The 22,204-nt window shown below is 41.1% G+C and overlaps 1 protein-coding gene and 1 long non-coding RNA gene across 3 annotated transcripts in view; one reads left to right on the forward strand and one right to left on the reverse strand.

Annotated features, from left to right (window-relative positions):
• Stet (stem cell tumor) overlaps positions 1-22,204 on the reverse strand; it is a 365,074-nt gene that overhangs the window by 274,676 nt on the left and 68,194 nt on the right. The gene's annotated exons all lie outside the window — the stretch shown is intronic.
• Positions 19,771-22,204, forward strand: part of LOC139823157 (uncharacterized) — a 36,567-nt gene continuing 34,133 nt past the window's right edge. Inside the window, exons 1-2 of the long non-coding RNA XR_011734717.1 lie at positions 19,771-20,540; positions 21,902-22,014. This is a non-coding gene — a long non-coding RNA (uncharacterized lncRNA). The remainder of the gene's footprint in view (positions 20,541-21,901; positions 22,015-22,204) is intronic.

Here is a 22,204-nt window from a genome sequence, read left to right on the forward strand (position 1 = left end):
CCGGCGGAATTCTTTCGATGCTTTCTCTGCCAATTTGGCAATTAGCCGCGCCATCGTATATATCGACCGCCTCGGTACCCTCTCCTCGAAACTCCGATAGCAGAGAGAACTCGTAACTCGAAATAGTAAATGCACACTATTGTAATCGGACTATTATAATCGAACTTTTTAACATTCTAAAACAGCGACGCAAATTCATATTCCTCAGTAACGTATATTTTATTAATTATGAAAATTCATCTCTTCGAGCCGTCTTTTTTTTTCAATTCTTCTCGAAATGAACTTCTTATATGGCCAATGCAGTTTCGCAAATGCATGACTGATTTGAATTTTATTGTATAGAGAGCTTTCTCAAAAGCGCGCTCGGGTGGGAAATGTTCATTTCACAGAGGAGACTGACTCTTCTCGAGTTCTCGGTCTCCTCCCTCTCGGGATCCGAGAGGCTCAAGGCGACCCGTGGGAGCCACGCGCCTGCCGTGCGCCATCTCTCCCTCCACCTTTTTCTTCGCCCTCCTCTCGTCCCGACCGCTTCTTTCTCGCTCTCTCTCTTCCACGACCTCCGCACGCCTTTCGTTACACTCGCAGACCAGCTTGGACCCCGGCCATCAGGTTAACCGTAGAAGAGATGCATACTCAAGGCGAGGCGCGGATCGATCTTCGGGATGATTTTTCTGACCTCGCGGCATTATGATTTATTACGCGCGCGGTCAGCACGATGAAGAATGCATTACATCGTGCGAGGTTGAATTAGAATCTATTTTGTGAATCGTATTGACATTTTTCAACACGCGAAGTGAGCAAAATTATAGCCACTTTTTTGAGATCGGTTATAAAATTATATAAGTCGTAAAAAGTTGAATGAAAATTTGAGAACATAGTCTGAAAGAAACATCTCTCTGTAATCTTAACAGAATGCAATCTGCGAAAATATTAGTGATATTTGAAAGTATTTTAATTCATCTTTTTCTTTTCTCTTTTCAGTATTAATTAGTTATTAATTCCAAGAATTTTGGGGGGTAATTTTGTCGTATTTATCATATATTCCACCGTCTACAAAGAACTAAACATTTTACTTTACAATTTTTTTTTTTTTTTCGGAAAATTCCAAATCCAACACGTTAGATGAACCGAAAGTTCGTGAGTTACGGCTTCGTTTATCTTCGCGCATCGTGTCTTTTTTTTCTTTGTATAGAAAGCGCCATCGTATCGCTCTGAAAAATATATTTCCGTACATCGAAAAACTTTTCCGCTACATTCTCGCGAAGTGGAGAGGAGCCATTCGGGCACGTGTAACTGACCTCGATGCCCCGCGAGAAACCGGGCATCGAAGCGCTTTCGACATCGCAAAATCCATTTCGCGGATTCCACGCGATAAAAGGAAAACGAAAGGCCATTGTAGTGAAAGTATTTCACTTTTGCGTCGAGTGGAAATCCCTCCGGCGACCCTCGCTCGTCAGCTATCCGTACAGATAGCGACACATATGTCCATGTTCCATTGACCGAGCAGAAATAATGGCAGCGCCGATCGCGGGATGAGAGAGATTCTGAAATCGGACGGACGTGGAGAAAGAGAGAAAGGCGGAGGGCGACGCGGCTTCTCTTGAAAAATGATGGGATCCAATATCGCGCTCGGGTTCGAAGGCGAGGTACCGCAGTTAGCCAGACGTATAAGGAGACTATACCTTCGCCCTCTATTTTCTTTATTATCGTTCGCGGCGGCTCTGTGTGTATATATACGTGGCGATCGTATGTGGGTGAACGTAGAAAATGTATCCTGGAAAAAGGAAACGTATCTGGCCGCGGAAGGTTCGTCCCCGCGGACCGTTTCATCGGACGCGATTTCAAGGCTGACTGCTCGTATAAAGTGAAAAACTTTTCCAAGTCCGAGAAGTGTGTCCATACACACTTCGACGCGCGTATATATACTTTGTGACGCATGTATAGCCCATACATGTTCAGTCTATACTTATTCCCATTACGAGGAGACCCGTCACAAAGTGTCTTCTTCTTTTATCTTCCGGTAGAGCAGTCTTGTTCCTTCCTCATCATTGTTTCCCATGTTATCAAAGATTGCATTTTAGGGGCAATCATGTTGAGAAAATATTATTCAACGATGTGATAATATGTGATAATTAATATGAGTAAGTATCAAAAACTAATTAGTGAATCATTATCGTGTTTGATTATCTAAATCTTATTCGTTATATAAAATATAAAAAGACTAAAAAATAGCTTTATATTCCCAAAAGGTGATTGATTCTTTTGTCTTAACTATTTCCTCAAATAATCGACAATTATGGCGTCTCAGAACTTCGTTACACGATCAATCTCGTTTTATGCTCGTCATATAATTTTTGCAACATAATTGCTAGACGTATATATCTATAGATAAAAACCGTTTCAGCGCGCATCTGCTTTGCAACTTACATATAGGTATTCGATACACGTTCGCGTCCGTCTCGTCAGGTCTCATTTTCATCCTGCAGATCACCGTTAAATTAACCGCGGCAACGCTTGCCGCGAGTCGAGTTGAACCGAGTGCTCGGGGGAAAGTAAATTGGAATGGATTTTATTCGGGTTAATGAAAGCGAGAGGTATCGATTTACGATCGTCGTTAAGCGCGCCGATATAACACGCCAAGCGTAGACCGTGCACCGACAAATACGATTCAATTATAGACGGAATTATGTCGCACCGCAATTTCTAATTTGAGAGACGCGATTCTGGTTACCGCGCGTCGCTGACCAGCACGTCGCGTCACCGACTTTAACGAAATGAGAACGGAGATACGGGGCAGGCAGGTGTCACGAAACGAACCGATTGAGCAGACAGCGGATGCGCGACGCAAAGTAATAGAAGTGTCATGGACAAGTGCATTTGTTCTGTCGTCCGCAACGAGAAATCGATTCTAGCGAGCGCCTCGCGTCTGACAGACCGCGCGAGACTCACGAGGAAAGACAGTTATCTCGAGGAAAATCCAAAAAACCTTCTGGAACATCGATCGAAGAAGAGCATCGGAGAAACTATCATTTGCCATGAATTCTCCATTTTTACATTGATCTTGTTAACGTCTTGAATTTTGAAGTGATTTTGCTGTGTGACAAGATAAAGTTTGTTTATATTGATGGTAGAATTAAATCAGAACTGATAAATAAAAAGAACGTGTAGATAGAAAACTCACTTAAGCTACTTAATTCATAAAGTTTCTTAATATTCAATTTCGAGACTATCGTATCACATAAAAAAACACTCAACGGTTTTGAAACACGCTACATATAAAAATCGGCTGTACATTGCAATCCCTAGCGTTGATTTAATGATAAAGAATGTCGAAAGAGACGAATAGATGGGAAGGTCGACATGACGACGAAGTCGGTGTGATGCAAATGAACTTCTAAATTAAATTCAGTCGTTCTCCGACAGGGGAGGAAAAGAAAGGCGAGGAAGAGGGGCGGAAGGTGGCAAAAAGAAGCTTCGCTTCCCGTGGGACGTAGCCGGTGAGATTACGGGGCGCGGCGCGGAGAAAGTTGCCGAGGACGGTTTGGCGAAGTTTCATTCGCCGATTGCTCTTGACTTCGCGGGCCGTGCGAACGATCCCGCTATCGCTCGTATATCTGTCGAATATCGTGGCGGACGGCATTCCGACGCGACGACGCGTGAAACCTTTGGTTTCGCATCGAAATACCGGTATCGCTCGGAAAACAGTAGTTACCCAGCCGTCTGTGCTGCCTATGTCACACACGATCATTAATCGCAACGATATAGGTTGCGATAGGTATGCGTTTTATGCCAAATTGAAATTCACGGATTTTCCCGAGGAGAGGCATATCCGAACGTTTTAGCTTATAATTAATAATTATTATTTTGCAATATCCTGCTATAATTAATGATAATGATATAATAATTTGATAATAGTCGGATATTAAATAGCATTTGGAATAATAATACAAAATATTATGATATTAAATTAATGGTAATATTCTCTGCATTTGGAGTATTTGTATACAAAATAATTTCCTTTTCTTTCTAATAGAAAGATTTAAAGAATTTAATAGGAGTTAATCATCACAATCTCATTATGTATACATCCATATTAGCACAAAGTTTATTATTATTTAAATTAGAAATTATTTGAAATTTTTCCAAGTAATTAAAAAAAATGGGGTTATTAGCTTTCGAAATCTCTTTTTAAACCCGTTAACTTTTATGGGTCTAGACAAAACGTGCACAAGCGCACGTTCGTGTCATCTTTCGGTCCATTCTACAAGAGAAAGCTTTCGTGCAAAGTTTTAACGTAAAACTCTAATCAGGTCTCTTTATTAAAAGTTCTGAAACGTTATGGAATTTTTTTGCAGCTCATTCGTGCTTAATAAAGCATAGTCCTTCAGGAACGAGAACATATCGCTCAATCGACCGTCGAAATTTTCAATATCCGGGTAGGCAAAGTCACAAAATGGAGAAAGCAGATTACGGAACTTTTCGCGCTGATGAAAGATGTCACGATTAGATTCGCGTCTCGTTCCACGACTTGATTATTATGACTGACTGACGCATCATAAAACACGAACACTTATTAGATGGCTCTAATTAACATGAATTATACGTCATGAATACGTCAAGTGAAAAACATACTGACTAACGAAAAAAAAACCATTCTTTAACTATACAGACTACCGTCAATATCATATCATAAGTATCTCTGAATACAGATAACATATTTATTTCAATTGAACTTTTCAGAATCTCATATTGCTTTTAATTAATAATTATATATTTCATTTCTGATATAATTTCATCCATTTTGTAAAAAATTAAATCGTTTTTATATAAGTTTAACTAATAAAAACATTTTTACACATTTTACATTGCCACGCCTCGCACTTCCAAAAAGACTAAGAGTCATACAAAATCCACGTCCACGAAGTTGATGTCACGTTCTCGAATCGATGATCGTACGCAGGGCCAAGAGACCTGGGTGGGCGTTTTTCCCAGGCTCGCGCGATCGTTCCCCCCTACCGATCTGGCGCCTCGATCCCGCCATTGCCAGGTAAAATATTCGGACTGGTCGTCGGACTCGGCCAGGGCAGATGAAGGTGTTACGTGCCTGGCGCGCACGAAACACGTCTTCTCCCGACGATGCTTTCCGATGGCGTGTTTCTCTCCCGGTTAAAGATAAAACGAGCAACAGGGAGGTGAGACACAGACAGAAAAGAACGAAAAGGGACGGGCTAAAGAGGAGAGAACAAAGGAAAAGCGGATAAATATAATACTCGCCGCCTCGTTAGGGATACGATAATGTCGTAGACGTGTTCACGTGATGCTACGTGTAGCCGAAAGAATATATGTGTATTTGTTGGTTTTAGCGCTTCGGTATCTTAAATTCAGTTGTAACTTTACTGTCAGCTTTCCGAAGACTCAGATAAATCATGATAGTACGGAGAAGGAAAAGTATGATGATTATGATAATGATTGCTACTGTGGATAGACTTGCTCATCGATTGCAACTCTGATAATGAAGTTACACCTTCTAATTACAGACCTACGTGCAGATAATATCAGATGGGATTCGAAGAACGTCGGTTTTGAGGATATCAATGTAGAATAAGATAGCGTAGTTAAAAGCAGAGAATTCGAATGTAATGCAACGTGTTAGAGACATACGACAGGATATTATCGGTCGTACCAAATTTTCAAAAAGATACTTGGAGAACGGCGAAACGCATCGTAACAAAACTGAGAAATAATGGAAGAGGCGCGAGGACGGTGGACAGGAGGAAGGGGAAGGACCGACGGTGGAATGGAGAAGAAGCGGAATGCAGGGAGGATGAAAAAGGACGTGAGGGAAAAAGGGAGAGAGCGAGTTAAAGGGCCCTCGGTATGCGAGCGTGGGCGTGGGTCCAGACTGGACGCGTGTCTCTACGTTCCTTCGGCGTTCGGAGCAGGAGATGCAGGAACACGAGAGAATGAGATACAGAGAGAAACGCAGACAGAGTGCGAGGCGAAACGAAAAGAGAGGGAGAGGATAAGAGAGACATTGGAGAGAAGGGGAGAGTCTCGAGAGAGGCGCGATCGCGTCCCGGGTGGGCAGGATCGGTTCGAACTCTCAAAAATTTATGGCCGGCGCTTCGACCTACGAGCAAGAGGTGTTACTCCCGGGTCCTTGGGGCAGGGACCGTAAGATTTACGCAACGCCGGCAGGAGAGGAAGAAAGGGCGAGCGCGGGGCGAGAGGACGGTGGCGGTAAGGGGGTAAAAGGAGATCCACGAACGCGAGCGTGTACGCTAACGAAAAGAGCGATCGAGCTCGTTAACGTCCGTCCGGATAATCGATAGTACGGCCGCGCCGCCGTCTGATTATCGAGCAAGGGAAAATAGCTCCCTGCAACCAAGAATAAATATTTGGACGCGGGGCACGAGACCCCGGTCTGACAACGGCGACGCGATAACGCGACGTCGCGACGCCGGGTAAAGAGCAAACGCGAGTTGTAAAAATAGAAAAATTCACTTCCTGCCAATTACGGTGTTTTCATGAGTAACACTACGTCAAAGCTACATGTCGCTGCATTAATTGTGATGCAATATCTCGGTATAAGTATTAATTTATAAGACGTATTTTAATAACCGTAAAAAATGATTCATTTAAATAAATTAATTTTCTCTCTCTTTTGGAGACAAAACTCGGATTTAACGTAATTTATAAAGTTGACAATAGTTTAGCTAAAAAATTACTTTAATGTTTAAAATAACTGATTGTGAGTTATTATTGCGAAAAAATGTTGGACAATCTGTGATAAATAATTTTTCGCGACATGCCGCGTATACCATTGACGAAAGATTTTGCATTGGCGGAACAGGGAGGAATGAGTTCCTGAGGGAAACTCTTTTTGAAATTCACACGACAGATTTTCCGATCATTTGCGAGTGAAATAGTCGAACGTCGAAACGCGATGTCGGCTGCACCTGCGAGAAGATATTTTAGATCGCAACGACGACGGCCTGGCGTGCTCACGCGCGGAAAAATCGTATTTTCTTTGCATCTGCCAATCAGACTAGCGCTTTCAAAGCACCCCTTTAAGCTAAGTCACATAAAACTGGCTCTGACCAAATAAAAATATAGCAGCGTCACTCTTCGATTTCCGCCGCACATCTGCCTATATAGCACGAGCTCAAATTTGACACACGATATTTTCGTCGAAAAATTCACTTTGTAGAAATTTTATATCCCGGCAATATCAGAAATCGCATGTTATCAATACGTCGCTCACCGCATACCCGCACGAGAATACTCTTTCATTATATTATTATTTTCCTATAAAGCGTACGTTTCTTTCCTACTGAATTCACTTGATACCTATATCTTTTTGTAGGACTTGAAATGTATATTTGAGCATTGATATTTGTTTTCATCTTAATATTAAATAAAGTCCATTATTTTATTAATCTACATATTAATTATAAGTATAAAGTATATTAAAAAATAATTAATATAAAAGATGAAAAACTAATATATTAAATGCTCGATTATATTTAATACAATTGGTATTAAAAGATGTATGTGCTCAATTTCATATTGGAAACGTATGAAAGAGATATACTATTGATTATCCACGTACGTACGGATTTTCGTTATATGTATAAGAGATAATAGCAGATTGCTCTGTTTGTTTAACTTATTAGCGGATATATTTACTATTTATCAGAAAAGTGCTTGTCATCCCGGCGATCACTATTCAGCCGTATTTATTTGCTCCAAAATTGTGCGCTATACAAATATGTACAAACGATCGTCAATAGAGAAGTGAGTGACAGAAAAAACTATGAAAATATTTGACGACAAACTGCGCGATTGTGCAGCATTGATGGCAGAAAGCGATGGTTAAAGAGTCGACGAAAAGAAAAACGACAAGAACATTCAGTTGAATATATACATGTTTGTAGAATAGATCAAATGAGAAAATAACAGTTATTAGAACATACAATAGAACGTGCATTATGTGTCTCACAGGAAAACAGTCAGAAAAAGTTTGGAGGCAGAATACAAATTTTTAAAAAAGTCAAATTTGACGAGCAAGCTTTTTGTTTACGGTTAGATTTCATTTTCCAGTCACGTTTCTATGATATTGAGGAAAATATAACAAGCGTATTTATAATTTCTCCGTCATCAGAAAGATTCGAAAGAGCTCACGATCAGCAAGGGAACTTTTAATATGCAACTTAATTCGATCCCATTTATTCGCTATCGTTCTATAACCGAATGGCATGCACTTTGCATTTATTTAGCAAAAGAGACGCAGCCACGACGGTAATATTCGAACGCGTAAATATCACAGGACAACGCACGCGATATTTCATCGTGTTCTTCACCGGTCATAAAAGCACTCCCGTTTTTTCCCACCCATTATCCCGGCGCGGCGCGGCGGCGGTATACGTACGTCGTCGATGAGAGAACGGGCATTAGATAAATACCGGCGCGAACATCCGCACGGGGCGGCCGCGGGGGCGAGAGCATGCGTTAGCCGGCTCTCTAAAAGGGAATAAAAATGTTTATCGAGCAAACTCCCCCGAGGCAGACCACCTCCGCTGCCGCACACTGCCGGCGAGAGAAGAAAGAGAACGAAAAATGGTCCCGGTGTTGAGGGGGGGCGGAGGCGGGGAACGGACAACCGAATGAATTTTGAGTGGAGTATTACTCTGCGTATTAGGACCCGCGCGCCTCCCGCGGGCCTCCGACGGGGGTGCAAGAGCCTCCGTCCGTATTATTGGAAAACGGTAAATATTTCTCGGCATATATGAGCCAACGGATATAAAAGGGCGATAAGAGAGGATGAGAGGAGAGAAAGAGAGGGGAACAAGAGGGGATGAAGTCGAATGCCGATGGAACCTTGTTCTACGCTACCGATTATACCGCGCGCGCATCTCCGAGGAAGATGTTCGCGCGAATGGGGTAAGGGAGGCAGAGAGATAAGAGAGAAATGAGGAAGTAAGAGAACGAGGAGGAGGGCGGGTGGAGGGAAAAGATCTCCTCGGAGGCCTCGTTTCTCGGTATTAACCGGAATTAAAATCGAACGATCGTTCACCGCGCGCGCGTAAGAATGCCGCGTGTTTCCCCCTCGCATTTCCCTTTTCCTTCTCTTGGTACGCACGGCATGCGCTTCCTATTTCCCTTTCCTATATGCACCCTTTGTTTCTCGTGCCGCACGAGACGGTAATATCGCGAGCACCGGCGCAGTAAGCATCAACGATTTTCATACATTACCCACCGAACGACGAACGATTATAACGTTAGATCGACGTTTTCCGGGCGGCGGGGGTAGAAGAAAAGGAACATGCGGCGCAGCATAACGAATCGACTTATCGTTTCCGCGGGATACGTGCGGGAGCCAGCGCGATCGTATAAGTTCACTCAACTCCCGGTATGTATTGTACAATACACGTGATTCTCCGCACCGCCGACTGCCCCGCTGCTGCTGTAATCGTGTAACATTCCAAATGATCGTTACGCCTCGCGAGAGTAATGATCGCGCCAGATAGCTTTCAATTTCCTCTGTTCGCCTTCAGTGTTCTTTCTCTACTTGACGATCCGATCGCTGAAGGAAGTCTTAATGGATTTTTGGCGAACCCTCCCCGTCGTTTCATCGCCATTGTTGTTTGTATGTTATACGTTGTAGCCACAATGTGTTCAAGTTATATTTAAATATTTTTATTACCGAAGACACTCGAAGGGATTTTTATTGGATATTAATAGTAATTATTATTTAAGCTATGAAACGTTCGTCTCACGTCAATCGTTTTACGAGCGATTGATGCGCATTTCATATGAACAAAGGTATCCGAAGGAATATTTTATCTTTCTCTCTTTGTGGATATCTCGAACGATTAGATACTCATGCTAAAAGCATACATGTGAAAATTTGATGAAATTATTAAATTGATAATTTTATTATTTTTAACGCTTGAAGTTATAATCAGATTATCGAAATCTTCGGAGATGTCATAAATATTTTTCGAGAAATAAATAAAATTTTCTTTAAAAAAATACGAATCTCGGTAAAAGATTAATTTATAATTCTCGTTGGTATTTTAGTTTCCAGTTAATTCTTAAAGGGATAGCATTAAATTGTAAAATTACATAGGTAGTAGTTTTTGACAGGCAGTGCAATCTCTATGACTATATTCTCTAAAGCATTTCGAAGAATATCGTAAAATTTAAAAGCAAGCAAAAGAAATCCGACAGATATTCTATAAACTTATCGTTTGATACGTAAAGATTGAAGAGTGAAATAAACTTTCACTACGTTTCAGATACATCTGTTTTATTCAGCACACACCTTTCCTCTTTCTCTTTGCTTTTGTCTCGACACTCGCATTATCGACAGCACGTTACACCGAACCGCGTGTATTGCTTGATGTGGCGGGGCAAAGCTAAACATACATCCACCGGAGAAGTTTATCGAACATGAGAACAAACTAGCCCGCGGGAACAGTCGCGCGGATTCGAGAAGCAAAGGGCGAAGAGAGAGAGAGAGAGAGAGAGAGAGAGAGAGAGAGAGAGAGAAAGAGAGAGACGAGATTATACGGAGAGCGAGAGCAATCGACGAGTGCTGTTTGCGCATTCACAGAAAGGGGACATGAAACGGCAGCACGCGACAGCGAGAAGCGAGGATAAACACGACGGTAAACTCGGAAGTGCTTTGTCCGGTGCGAAGCTGCGCGGTGCGATGCGGAGTGCGGAGTCGCAACTCGGTGCCGTTTTCACGGTGGCTTCAATTGCACTCGCCGTGTAAACCGCTTACTTGCCAACGCGAACGAAAATGAGATCCCGTTTGGGCGTACATCGTAGAACCCCGCAGAAGGAAGCCGGGCCGCGAGAGATAGTTCTACGCGCGACACACGTACGTACTGTATGTATCTGTGTATCCGCGAGCGGTTCACAGACAGTAGAGAGACACGCATGTCACTGAGGATAAGGGTGACGAGAAAAAAGAGAAAGAGAGATGCAATAACGGATGAACAAATATTTGAGCGACCGTGAGAAACGCGAGTACCATGTAACGCGCGCCATCGGTGACGAAATGTCACACACAAGTACAATGGAGATAGGTAAAATAGAGATAATAGGGAATCACAAAAAGTCACCTACATATATTATTGCAATAATCAAAAGAATGGAATAGTCAGGAAGAATCTATTATTGAGATTTCGCAATATTCTTAGGTTTAAATATATAAAAAGTGATATTTAAAGTTTTTTTAGAATCTAGTCTTCAGCTAGAGTCATCTTATAAATCCTACTTCTAATAAATATATATAAATAATTTTAATACAACAATAAAGTGTTGTATTTAATCTAATATCAAAACAATTCGTTAATCACAAACGGAAGGAAATCAGTCGATTTTCGCGTAGAATAATTGGAAAACAAAAAGACACACCCGAGAAGACTAATCTGATTCGGGCAGTTTAGCGCTACAGAGATAATGGGCGCGTTTGTAAAACGAATTCGGAAGAGCGATGGCAAGTGTTCGATTTTCCGTCGACGTGCCGCGCGCGGAACCGCCGCGAACGTACCGCGATTCTCGTAATCGTAATCGACGTCTCTCGATAAGTGTGGCAAAGAACCGCCATTTCTCGCTCGTGGCTGATTGTTCTTTTGCAGTCGATTGCGCGTATAATTCGCAAGCAGGAGAAATATTAGATAGGAAAATGAAGAGAAAGAGAACAAGAGTGGATAGATGGCTTTTGAAAGTCCGAAGCTGATTATTCTTGGCAAAAGAATGATCAAAGAAAAAGAATATTAAAAGAAGCGTTAATGATTATTCAATGTAATATGCAGGATCAACGGGAGATCCTATAGAGCATCGTGATATTTTTCGAAGATAAAACCAACAGTTATCATTATTCAAACGATTTCATAATTATTATTAAAAAAACGATTACTTTAACGGTCTCGTAATGTCTATTAGTTTAACGTTAGAGAATACCAAAGCCTGGCATTTCGATACGCCATTTACCGTGTTATCTCGACTAACAACATTAAGGAATTGACAGATAATTCCGAACAGTATTACTCTATGACAATATGAGCCTTTGACAGTTGAGGACCGATAGCTTAAGTTTCATTAGTTTCCATATGGATCCGCCCTTGTTCGGGAAAGCACCACTGACAGGAGATGTCCGGGGATCGAGGACTGTGGGGATGAGAGGGACGAAGGAGGGAAGGGTTCTCTCGATAAGGATACGATAGTCCACATGGGAATCGCCCGGCTGCCTAGCTCCGCGCTTTCGAGCCACCTTGATAACGAGAGAACTACCCAAACTGGTGAAAACGCCCGTCGGGGTGATACCGCCTGTGGCTGCGAAATTTACCAAAATACGATGCGAAACAAGAGACCTCGTCCGTTTCGAGATTAAACGGCTTCGTACTTTTTTCAACAACCAACAATCTTGATAAGTATATTTTCTAACGTAACGTTTTGTAATTTGCATTTCTCCAATTTTTCTAGACTTTTATATGTGTCTAAGATTGTGATTAATACATGAAAAATATTTAAAACATAGATTTGAAAGTAATGAAAAGAGGTAATTAGAAAGAGGTAATTAAAAGAGGTGAAAGAAAAAATATTGTATATTTTTCAATTCTAAAGTTAAAAGAATGCAATCAGGCAGGCGTTCAAAATCGTCTCCACAGAATGCAATATATATATTAAACATAAAAAGTCGAGGTTCTAAACATTAAAAACTTTAATGCCTTTTATAAATAGTAACGCAAAAGTGACATTCGATCGTACCTATATACACCACACTTGCTATGTTTTAAATAGCGTCAAACTAGATTCTTTGTAGATTAAGTAGATTTACATCCATGCGAATCGTTTTGCTCGCGATTCATCGACGTTGTCCTCGATTCCATCGAGTTACGAGCACTCGACCGTAAAGTACTTACATATCGACTACCCTCGAGACTAAACTCAGTTCGTTCCGCCTAGAAGTGCGTCAGCTTCTCGGTATGCCCTTGGGATGTATTTTCCTCGATACGCGTCGATTTCCCGAAGGGTTCGCGCCATTGGACGTATTCCCAGATACTTTCGCGGTCATGCACTTTTCGTGCACGCTCGGCTACGTATTCAATTTGCATACGGAACTGGTTTAGGATCTTTATGGTAATAGTACCGATTCTAAAATAATGCGTGTCCAAATCAATCAACTTGGCGTGGGTAATGTCACGTAAAACAATCCGTCTTATAAATTAAACGACGTGTACATACATATATTAATGTTTGTCATAATGGAGGAATTTGTAATAAAAATCATAAAATACAAAAAATTCAATTAAACGAGATCTGCACGAGATTGGATATTAAAAAATTTTCCTCTATATATATGTACATAAATATTTAATTTTTAGTATTCGTCATGTACTCATTGCAAAAATGAGAATGTATAACTCTCTATTAAAATACTGTAGTAGAATTTAAAAAAAAATTTAGAAATAATACACATGGACAACACTGGAATTCTAGACCGATTTAACCGATTACAACACGGTCTTGTGCACGAAGAGTTTCCGAGTCTCGATAATGTTGGATGTTAAAAATCGCCTGCGGTCGGTAAACACCTGTTGCGTTCACGTGGACTAAATTTTTAATTGCATAATATATACATATAGAAGAGAAAAACATTGTTATGGACTCGGAAATTTTATCCACATTATTTTTCCCCGATTGTCATAGCAATATTCAATCACAGAGGGCTTACGTTATCGCGGAGATAAGAAGAGTAAATAAAAAAGATTTTGCTTTTAAATATAGTGAAAAAGAACTCTGATCGCGGGTGATTCTACGGGCACAATTCCACACGTGCACAAACTCGCCGGAGAACACGTCGTTGGCCGCGATCTCAGAGTTTGCCTCTGCTATCTTGTCCATCGAGGCGCCGCCTTTGCTTACCGAGGCAGATTCTCTTTGCTTTTTTTATCTTCCCGTTGGTTTCGTAAAAGGAAGAGAAATAAGAGAGGCGAGGCCTAACCGAGAGAGGAGACCGTGGTAGGCGCTGATCGACGCGCAGCAAGTTTATCTTCGAAATTCCTGCATGGGAAATACTTCTAACAAAAATAGTGCCACAAATGCGCCGCATGGCCAAAAACGTAATCGTCATATTGAAAAAAATATGCTAACATAATTTATAACAAGATATCAAGCGTAAGAAAATAAATAAAAAGAATAAGAAACATTTGCTTTTTACGAGTAAGATACGTTTCGAAGATCTATTCTATTGAAATACATCGCATCAATTTGTGTATGTCTCTCTCACTCTCTCACACTTAATGTGAGAGAGACGTATACAAATTGAGGCGATCTCTCCTCACCTTTATTTTACTTGAAGTTACTAGTTTCTGAAATCTGACACGAGCTATTTTCGAGACAAATAGTCTGTATGTAGTATAAATATATCTCGAGAGAAAACTCGTCGATTTCGAAAACAGAAACGTGCGCAACATTGACAATATTCAGCAGGGAAAGATATTAATTTTTCCTTCAAGACACGCGCGAGTGAGGAAACGCGATCGCCCGTTTCTCGCTACAAATGGAATAAAGTGTCTTCCATATCGCGACTGCTAAAACATTTGTATCTTCCACGATCTTACATGGAAGCTCTTGAAAGATTCTGATCAACCGCAGAAAGTGGAATCATCAGAATTTTTCGCCCTCTAACGTATCCGTGTTACATAGTCGCAATTTGACGCTGGAATTTTCTGGATATCACAAATCGCGTTATTAAAATTGACGATCTCTTTATTTCTTCTTTTTTCCTCTCTCTTTCTATAATCTCTCCGTTTTTCTCGCGTCTGCGATTGTTTATTGTATACAATCGCTGTATTGGAATTATCGGAAGGTCCACACAGCGTTTTCAACAAACCGTTAAATACTTGCCGGCACGTAGCCGGCACGTAGACGAGCACGCGACGAATCAATCGACGAGATTTTTGCGTTAAACGCAATTATCGATTCTCTTCCGCTCGAGTACGATGGTCTCGCGGCATGAATGCGCACACGAAAAAGCAACGGCAATCGATGGAGATACGTGCGACGTCATACTGCGATGAATTCCCACGGGTCGCCGTAAGCCGACGTGAAGGAGCCTGCAGCTGACACGTAATTACCGGTAATGAGATGATACAAAGGCTATGAGTTGCGCCAAGATATCAAGCAAAGTTGAAACGCAAGTTGTGTAAAATGTAGAGTGCGAGAATGCAGCAGAAATTAAAAGCGTCGCTATTATTCGACTCCGAAACGTATCTTGAAGCAATTTAAAAGGCACTTTTGCTCTATTGGTCTCGGATTAAATCTCAGCGCGCAGCGGTTCCCGGTATTCATCGGCGTGAACGTTCGATACGACCGAGGGAAGATGTAGCTTCGTGAAATATCAATTTTCATGCTTTCTCACTACTCGCGCCTATAAGATCTCTCAATTTCCTGTAGAGTCGGAATCCGTGATAATCAATTAGGTAGAAAACCGAGATAAGAATGATCAATCGAATTAAAATTGCGGAAGCAAACGTGCTTTAAGAAATGGGAGAAAACCATCCTTATAATCGCGGAACTTCACAAATATAATGGAAAATTAGTAAATCTCGTCTCTAAGAATGAGTATAAAAGAGAGTAGAGAAAGTGAACTCTCGTAACAATTACAAAGAATATTAGTATGACAATATATAATACATTCTTGATGATAAAAAAACATAAAAGGAATCAAAATTCGGAATTGACATAAAAAGGAATTAGACTCTGTAATCTTTCTCAAAATTTAGTAATATTTCCTTTAATGCAGACCTTATATGATTTCGCCACTCTACACTCTGTAGTAATCGTGGCCCAGAGAAAAGTGCCCTGCTCTCTAAAGAGCCGAAGATACGAGTTCAAAATCGTTGGTTTTTATTCGATCGCCACCTTTCGGAAGGTAATAACAATCCACCGAGAGTATCTTGCTATGACGACCCTTCTTTGTCTGCGTTCGAAATCGGCGTTAAATTAGAGTTCAATTTAAGTACAGTGAACGTTGTTTATCTCGCCCATGTTCTATCCTAGAGAGTAAAGTTTCCGTCAGAAAATCTTAGAGGAAAGCAACGGGAAACTACCTCTAGTATCTTTTCTTGCCTTCTTGCAACTATACTCATATAATTAGTTTCTATGATATCGGTTCAATGACTTCGATGAAGCGATGATAGATACTAATTATATGGTACATAATATTTGAATTTGATTTTGGGTCGCCTCGTACAGTGACGAAATTTAGAGTAACTTTTGGGAGAGGCCACAAAGAACAGTCTATCAGTGTTCAAGCCTCTGTGCATTTTAATAAAGATCCCGAGCTCGCAATTCGCACTAGCTTGAGAAATCAAAGTGTGGTAAAAAGAAGCAAGAGAACAAAGCTAACGCTCGACTCGGTTGCCCGTTATGAGAATCTGGTAATACCTTCGAATAGAGACTCAAAATGTGCGATTTCACAAGTAACACAAAATTCGCGGAGAACGCGTCAAAATTAATCAGTTATATTCCATTAGGAATGTTTTCAGTGTAAATTATGTAATAAATGCAGTACAAATAAAATGAAAAATATAGTGGTTAGTTAGATAAATTTTATATTAAATATTTTTACAATCCCTTTTTTTGAAATGAGAAAAATATGACATGTATTGTCATATATTCAACTCGTCTTATTACATCTCATTATATTTCGAAAGAATATTCATTATTAGCTAATGATGTGAATATATATATATATACATATGTGTGGATATGAGTGTGTGTGTATGTGTGAGTGTGAGAGAGAGATTAGGGCTCAATGAGAGAGGCCACGAAATGCGGCTGGAATGCCGCCACTCACTCATCATTCGGTAATGGCTACACGTGTATACCATAACGGCCACACGCTGCACAACCCCGACTGCCACCTTCGTTCGTGCCACTCATCCTGTTGCAATATGCGCGAGTTATGCACCTCGTGTCTAAACGTTTTGCGATTTCGATAGATCCATCCGATTTCGGTACGGTTCCTAGGCAGAAGTTCAGATTCTATCCGGCTAAAGTGGCATTCTGGCAATCGGAGTGCGCTAAGTGGATGAGGATGCGGCTGTGTTGGGCGGTTCAACACGCTATACCGTATATTAAGGCAATGGGAGATTTGTCGATAAACGATATACTGTAGCGCGATATACTCATTGTGGAACAAAAATCAACCGAATTGTAGAAATTGAATTTTTCCCAAAAGGTTTTGCGTAATGATAATAAGACTTTTGTGTTAGCTTTTAATACAGCTTCAAGAGATTATTTTTTTAAACATGTTTCTGTGAAACAGATAAAACAAATTTAAAGTTCAGCAAGCGCATGTTTTATCTCGGGGATGTAAAATAGTAAAGTAGAATGTGCTCTCGCAGTTGAAAAGTTCATTTTGTCTGTGTAACGTAGAATCTCTAAATGTTGTTACGCGTCTAGCGAGCTATATGCGGTCGTTGGCCGCACGTCCTTAGACAGAGGGTAATCTCGGTAGGGTAGTCTCGCTTTTCGAGTTTACGAGAGGTCGGCCGGCATGCGTACTCGCTAAATTCGCTTCCGAAAACGTTTACAAATTTATGGAGACGCGAGAAGCGTATCCTGCGACGTTTGTTGGGAAATTATTACCGTCCTGCCGCGATTGAATTACTTCTCTGTCGATATGATACGTCGTATCATATGTTGATTGCTCATGGAGGTCGATCTTCGTTTCACTGCATGTAATAATTAGACGGCTTATACGAGAAATGCATGATAGCCTCTATTACTGAGTTATTGAGATGTTGAAATATTATTAGGAGAGAATGTATTTGTGCAATATGTCAATATGTATACAAATAATTAATTAAATACATATTTAATTTATAAATAATTAAATTTAGTCCAATTTAAATAATAATTAAATTAAGTCCAAAATAATAAAGGTATTTCATGACTTTCACACTTATTTAATTATTATTAATTCGCTGTCATAAAACTCAAGTATTACAGCGTTAGATCATAAAAATGGATGAAGTATCCGATCGACTTTCACGTAAGAATATGCTATGCTTTAAATGCTCGATTCAAACAGTACGGTCAAAGAGGGTCACGTGAATTATTCGAGAGGCGATTAGATCGACCGCAAAAGCTCGCTTCGCGCTATTACCGGTAGAGAATACGAAATATGAGCATAAAAGCGACGTAAGGGATACAACGGATAGTCCTTTAGCATGCAAAGTAGATAGCCATACACTATATCAGGTTGTTAGGAAATTATGAAAAAGACACGGTTGAATTGTTTTATCATTTCGTAATGATCACAAACCCTACGAGAAACTTCCTATAAGAGAATATGTTAAAAATTTCTTGTATGTGTTGTAAAATAATACTGATCGAATCAAAACCGTATTTACGTCATAGACTTATTTAATTTGGTCGCGTTTTAATCTTATTCAAGAAATTTAAGAATTTTCATCATAAAAATTGCCAAAAAAACCTTCTTTCTTCATGAAATCCGATTACCGTTACATCGTCGTTCCAGCGCAAAACGATGCGGCGCAAGTCGAGCGACGTAAAATATTCGCGCGACGATTAGATCACGCGAGAGGCTCGCGCGCCCAACGCGCTTTGTCTCGCATTAATGGCCACACGCCACGGGATTTTTCCGTTCCATGATGTAAGAAGGTGGGCATAGGACGCCCATAGACACGGGGCACGTAAACCAGGCGAGCGCGGCTCGCCGCCGCGCCGCCGCCGCCAGGGTCCGTCGCGATGTATCTCCTCCACCTCGCAAGTAAGGCCGAGCGGAAGTAATCGTTTTAACGCGCAATGGCAGCGATCGTTAAGTACGTGCGGGTCCGGCGTTACGTCAGTCGGCGATCGCGCACACGCGATCGAGCGGAGACTACCTACGTATTCCACGCGGCTACGCCTCGGACACATTGCGCCCGACCCACGCGCCCATTGTCTTCCCTTTCGGAGACAGACGGCGCGTGACGTAAGGGCAAAGGACAGAGAGAGAAGGAGAAAAAGTTAGAGTCGGCGTTAGAGAAGGAAAGGAGATGAGCGAACCGGCCGTATACGTGCGTACTGGCGGATACATTTCATCGGTAGAAAGAATCCGCCTGGAAATTATAGGCAGATATACGTGGATATACGTAGGACGGCCGATCGCGAAGGGTATATCAAGATCTAACGTCGCGACGCGAGGACTCCCATCGGCAGCGCGGCGCGGGGGAACAAGCGGGGAAGGACGTGAGAAAATAAAGCGCGCATTGATGATAAATCGAGGCATGGGCGGCCGAGAGTCCGATCCCAAGCCGATCGGCCAAACAATGTTCGCAGATGCGGCGGAACGCTCGTGGTAGCGGGACTGGCCTTACGTAGTAACCTTGATCGTGGCTCATAAATCCCGTAGGTACGGAGAATGGCAGGAATCATTGTACGAGGTATTGTGCGGATTCCTCTGATGCGCGATATTGCCTTGATACCAATCCAATGGACCTTTAAGTAGCGACGTGAATATCTTGTGATAAATTATACCAATTTTTAGTTATCTTTTTTATGTCAGAATATACATAATTATTATTTGCAACCAACATTCGAAACTACATTTTCGATATCTTTGCACTTTTAATCAAAAAGTTCTCTCTCTACTTATCCTCTAACAGCGAAGAACAGTATCGCGAGCAAAGAAGTAAATTATATTTGCAAAGATACTTACTGTTAGTATTGGTGATTTTTTGCATTAGTCATAAGAAGATAACCAACTTTTAATATGTACGCGTGTTTGTCGCGAAATTTTGTCATTGAATCCATACAAAATAATCACCTAAATTACAATCATCCAATTGGAGCAGCATATACGATATCATATCTTTTCATACCTATATTATAATATACATCACGTTACTCATCGATATATATGTATTTACATTTGTATCGTTATATTACGTTTAACACCTGACTCGACGTTGGACAAACAAAACTCGCGGTTCTGTCCTTTGTAGACCGAAGAAGAAACCGTGATGACGAACCTCGCTGTCCCTTGATGAGATCACACGAAAATCCTTTAAGAAGAGTTTCGGAGCACACGATGTCAATGTTGCGATACGTCGCACCCACACGGCCTCGATTTACGTACACGGGTCGTGAGCGCCGGAATCGCGTGACGAGAGGCGAGAGAGGAGAGGAGAGCAAAGGAGACGAGACGAGACGAGACGAGACGCGGCGAATAATATTCCGCGGGTCTCACGGCTCTGGCTCGACGTGAATCATGCCAGTTCCGGTCCGACCCACGCGTACGTGTCCCTGAAACAGCCGGTCTCGCGCTCGTCTCGACGCGCATCCCTCCAGTCTGAGTGCTCATCTCGATTACGGCCGCAGTTTGGGAGGAATTTCGTCGGACGAATTCTCACGCTTTTTTTTCTTCCGCGAAGGCGACACGACCGTTTTATCAGCGTGCCAAAGCGGATCTTCCGTCACTCGTCGTCGTTACCGATCCGCTCACGGTGACTCGCGTTTCTAATTTTAGATATCCATATGTCTGACAAACTCGTTATTACCCGAGCAGAAATTAGATTAGGCATGCCCGATGTATGGTTAGCGCCTGATCGGGAAGCAGTAAGGTATGCCCTAATAAGAAATTCCCGACATGGGCCTGATCCGGTGCGCAACGGGGACGCTCTTTTCAAACATTTTTCAGGTTATTGTTATACGGGCCTGATTTTCTTGTCCCCATCATTTCCCTCATAGGGTTTGATAAATGTTAGCCTGAATATATGTTAACCTACAATTTCGTAAATCTGCATCATCTGTTATCGAAGTGGTGGCAAAGTATATTAAACATCTAGTAAATAAAGTGAATATTAATTAGTGTTTATTATGAATAGAAATTGTGATAAAGAGCGTTTTTTTGACACGAATTCGCGTGAGAAGATTTCGATCATAGTTCGTACATCAACAATTATTAGGGCTAACCGGATGAGGTCCCGATCATTATTTATTAGGGATGCTATAAGAAAGATTTCTTATTTTTGTCTAATGAGGCTTTTGTGTAAGGATTTGATACGAATGTTTTTAACTTTATAAATATACTTTTTCATAAATATATTTACGAACACAAAATTTCGTAATGAGCCGACACTGGTTTCTGACATTCACCCGACATTATGAAATATTATATCATATATCCAATTCAAAATTTTATTACTCTTTTTAAACTGAATTTGTTTCTTAAGATGATTTTTGAAAAATTATATATTTGCGCTGGTTATGACATATGTAGACTATATAACACTTACTACATTAAATTATGAAGTAGTCTACCACGTAAGGCAGTTGGCTCACGATCCAGAGGTCCCGAGTTCGAATCCCACCAGGTAAGTGTTTTTTTCAAATACGAGAAAATATTTATAATCATAGACTGCATCTTAAGAAACAAATTTAGTTAAAAAATAGTAATAATATTTTTTTTGGGGTGTACCAGCATTCTGTTAGAAAATGTAAGGCGCAACAAGGGGTAGTCACGAGGCCCTGATAAGGAAAACATGATCAGGTAATTTTAATTCTCAACGTTACATTTACGATCGGGGCCTAACAAGGACTACCTGATGAGCTCCTAATCAGGCGTTAGGGCATGCTTATTAGGTCCCCATTAGGGCCTATCCAAAATTTCTGCTCGGGTATGCGCGATTGATGACGGTTTCCCATCGCTTATGCAAGATAATAAATGTACGATCATTCATCAAAAACTGATCAGAAGTCGATCAGTTCAACTCTGTAGCGATTTTCAACGTTAGTTGACATTATCAGAAAAGCGTGCATTTTATGTCTTTCCAAAAATAATTTTATCTTCTTTTTTTTGTTGCAGGGTTTTTACAGTTCCGTGAAGAAATTGCTGGATCATCTGTCCATAAGTTGGGACAGCAAAGTAACGAACGGGTTAATTCTCACGCTGACGGTCCTTCGTATAGAACGGAGACGGTACGTACCATCCAATTACGCCTTGGTCTTACGCGCGTAAGCGTCATTTAATCGCAACCTACGTGACTAGTGGGAATCAAGCCGTTAACTTCGATATAAGACACGAAATAGACACTCCGTCGAGAAGCAAAACGAGTACACGCACATTTCTCCCGTATCATCCCGTATGACAGATTACGACTCCGCAATT

The sequence above is a fragment of the Temnothorax longispinosus genome, chromosome 12 (genome assembly GCF_030848805.1).
Source record: "Temnothorax longispinosus isolate EJ_2023e chromosome 12, Tlon_JGU_v1, whole genome shotgun sequence".
Classification (NCBI taxonomy): Eukaryota; Metazoa; Arthropoda; class Insecta; order Hymenoptera; family Formicidae; genus Temnothorax; species Temnothorax longispinosus.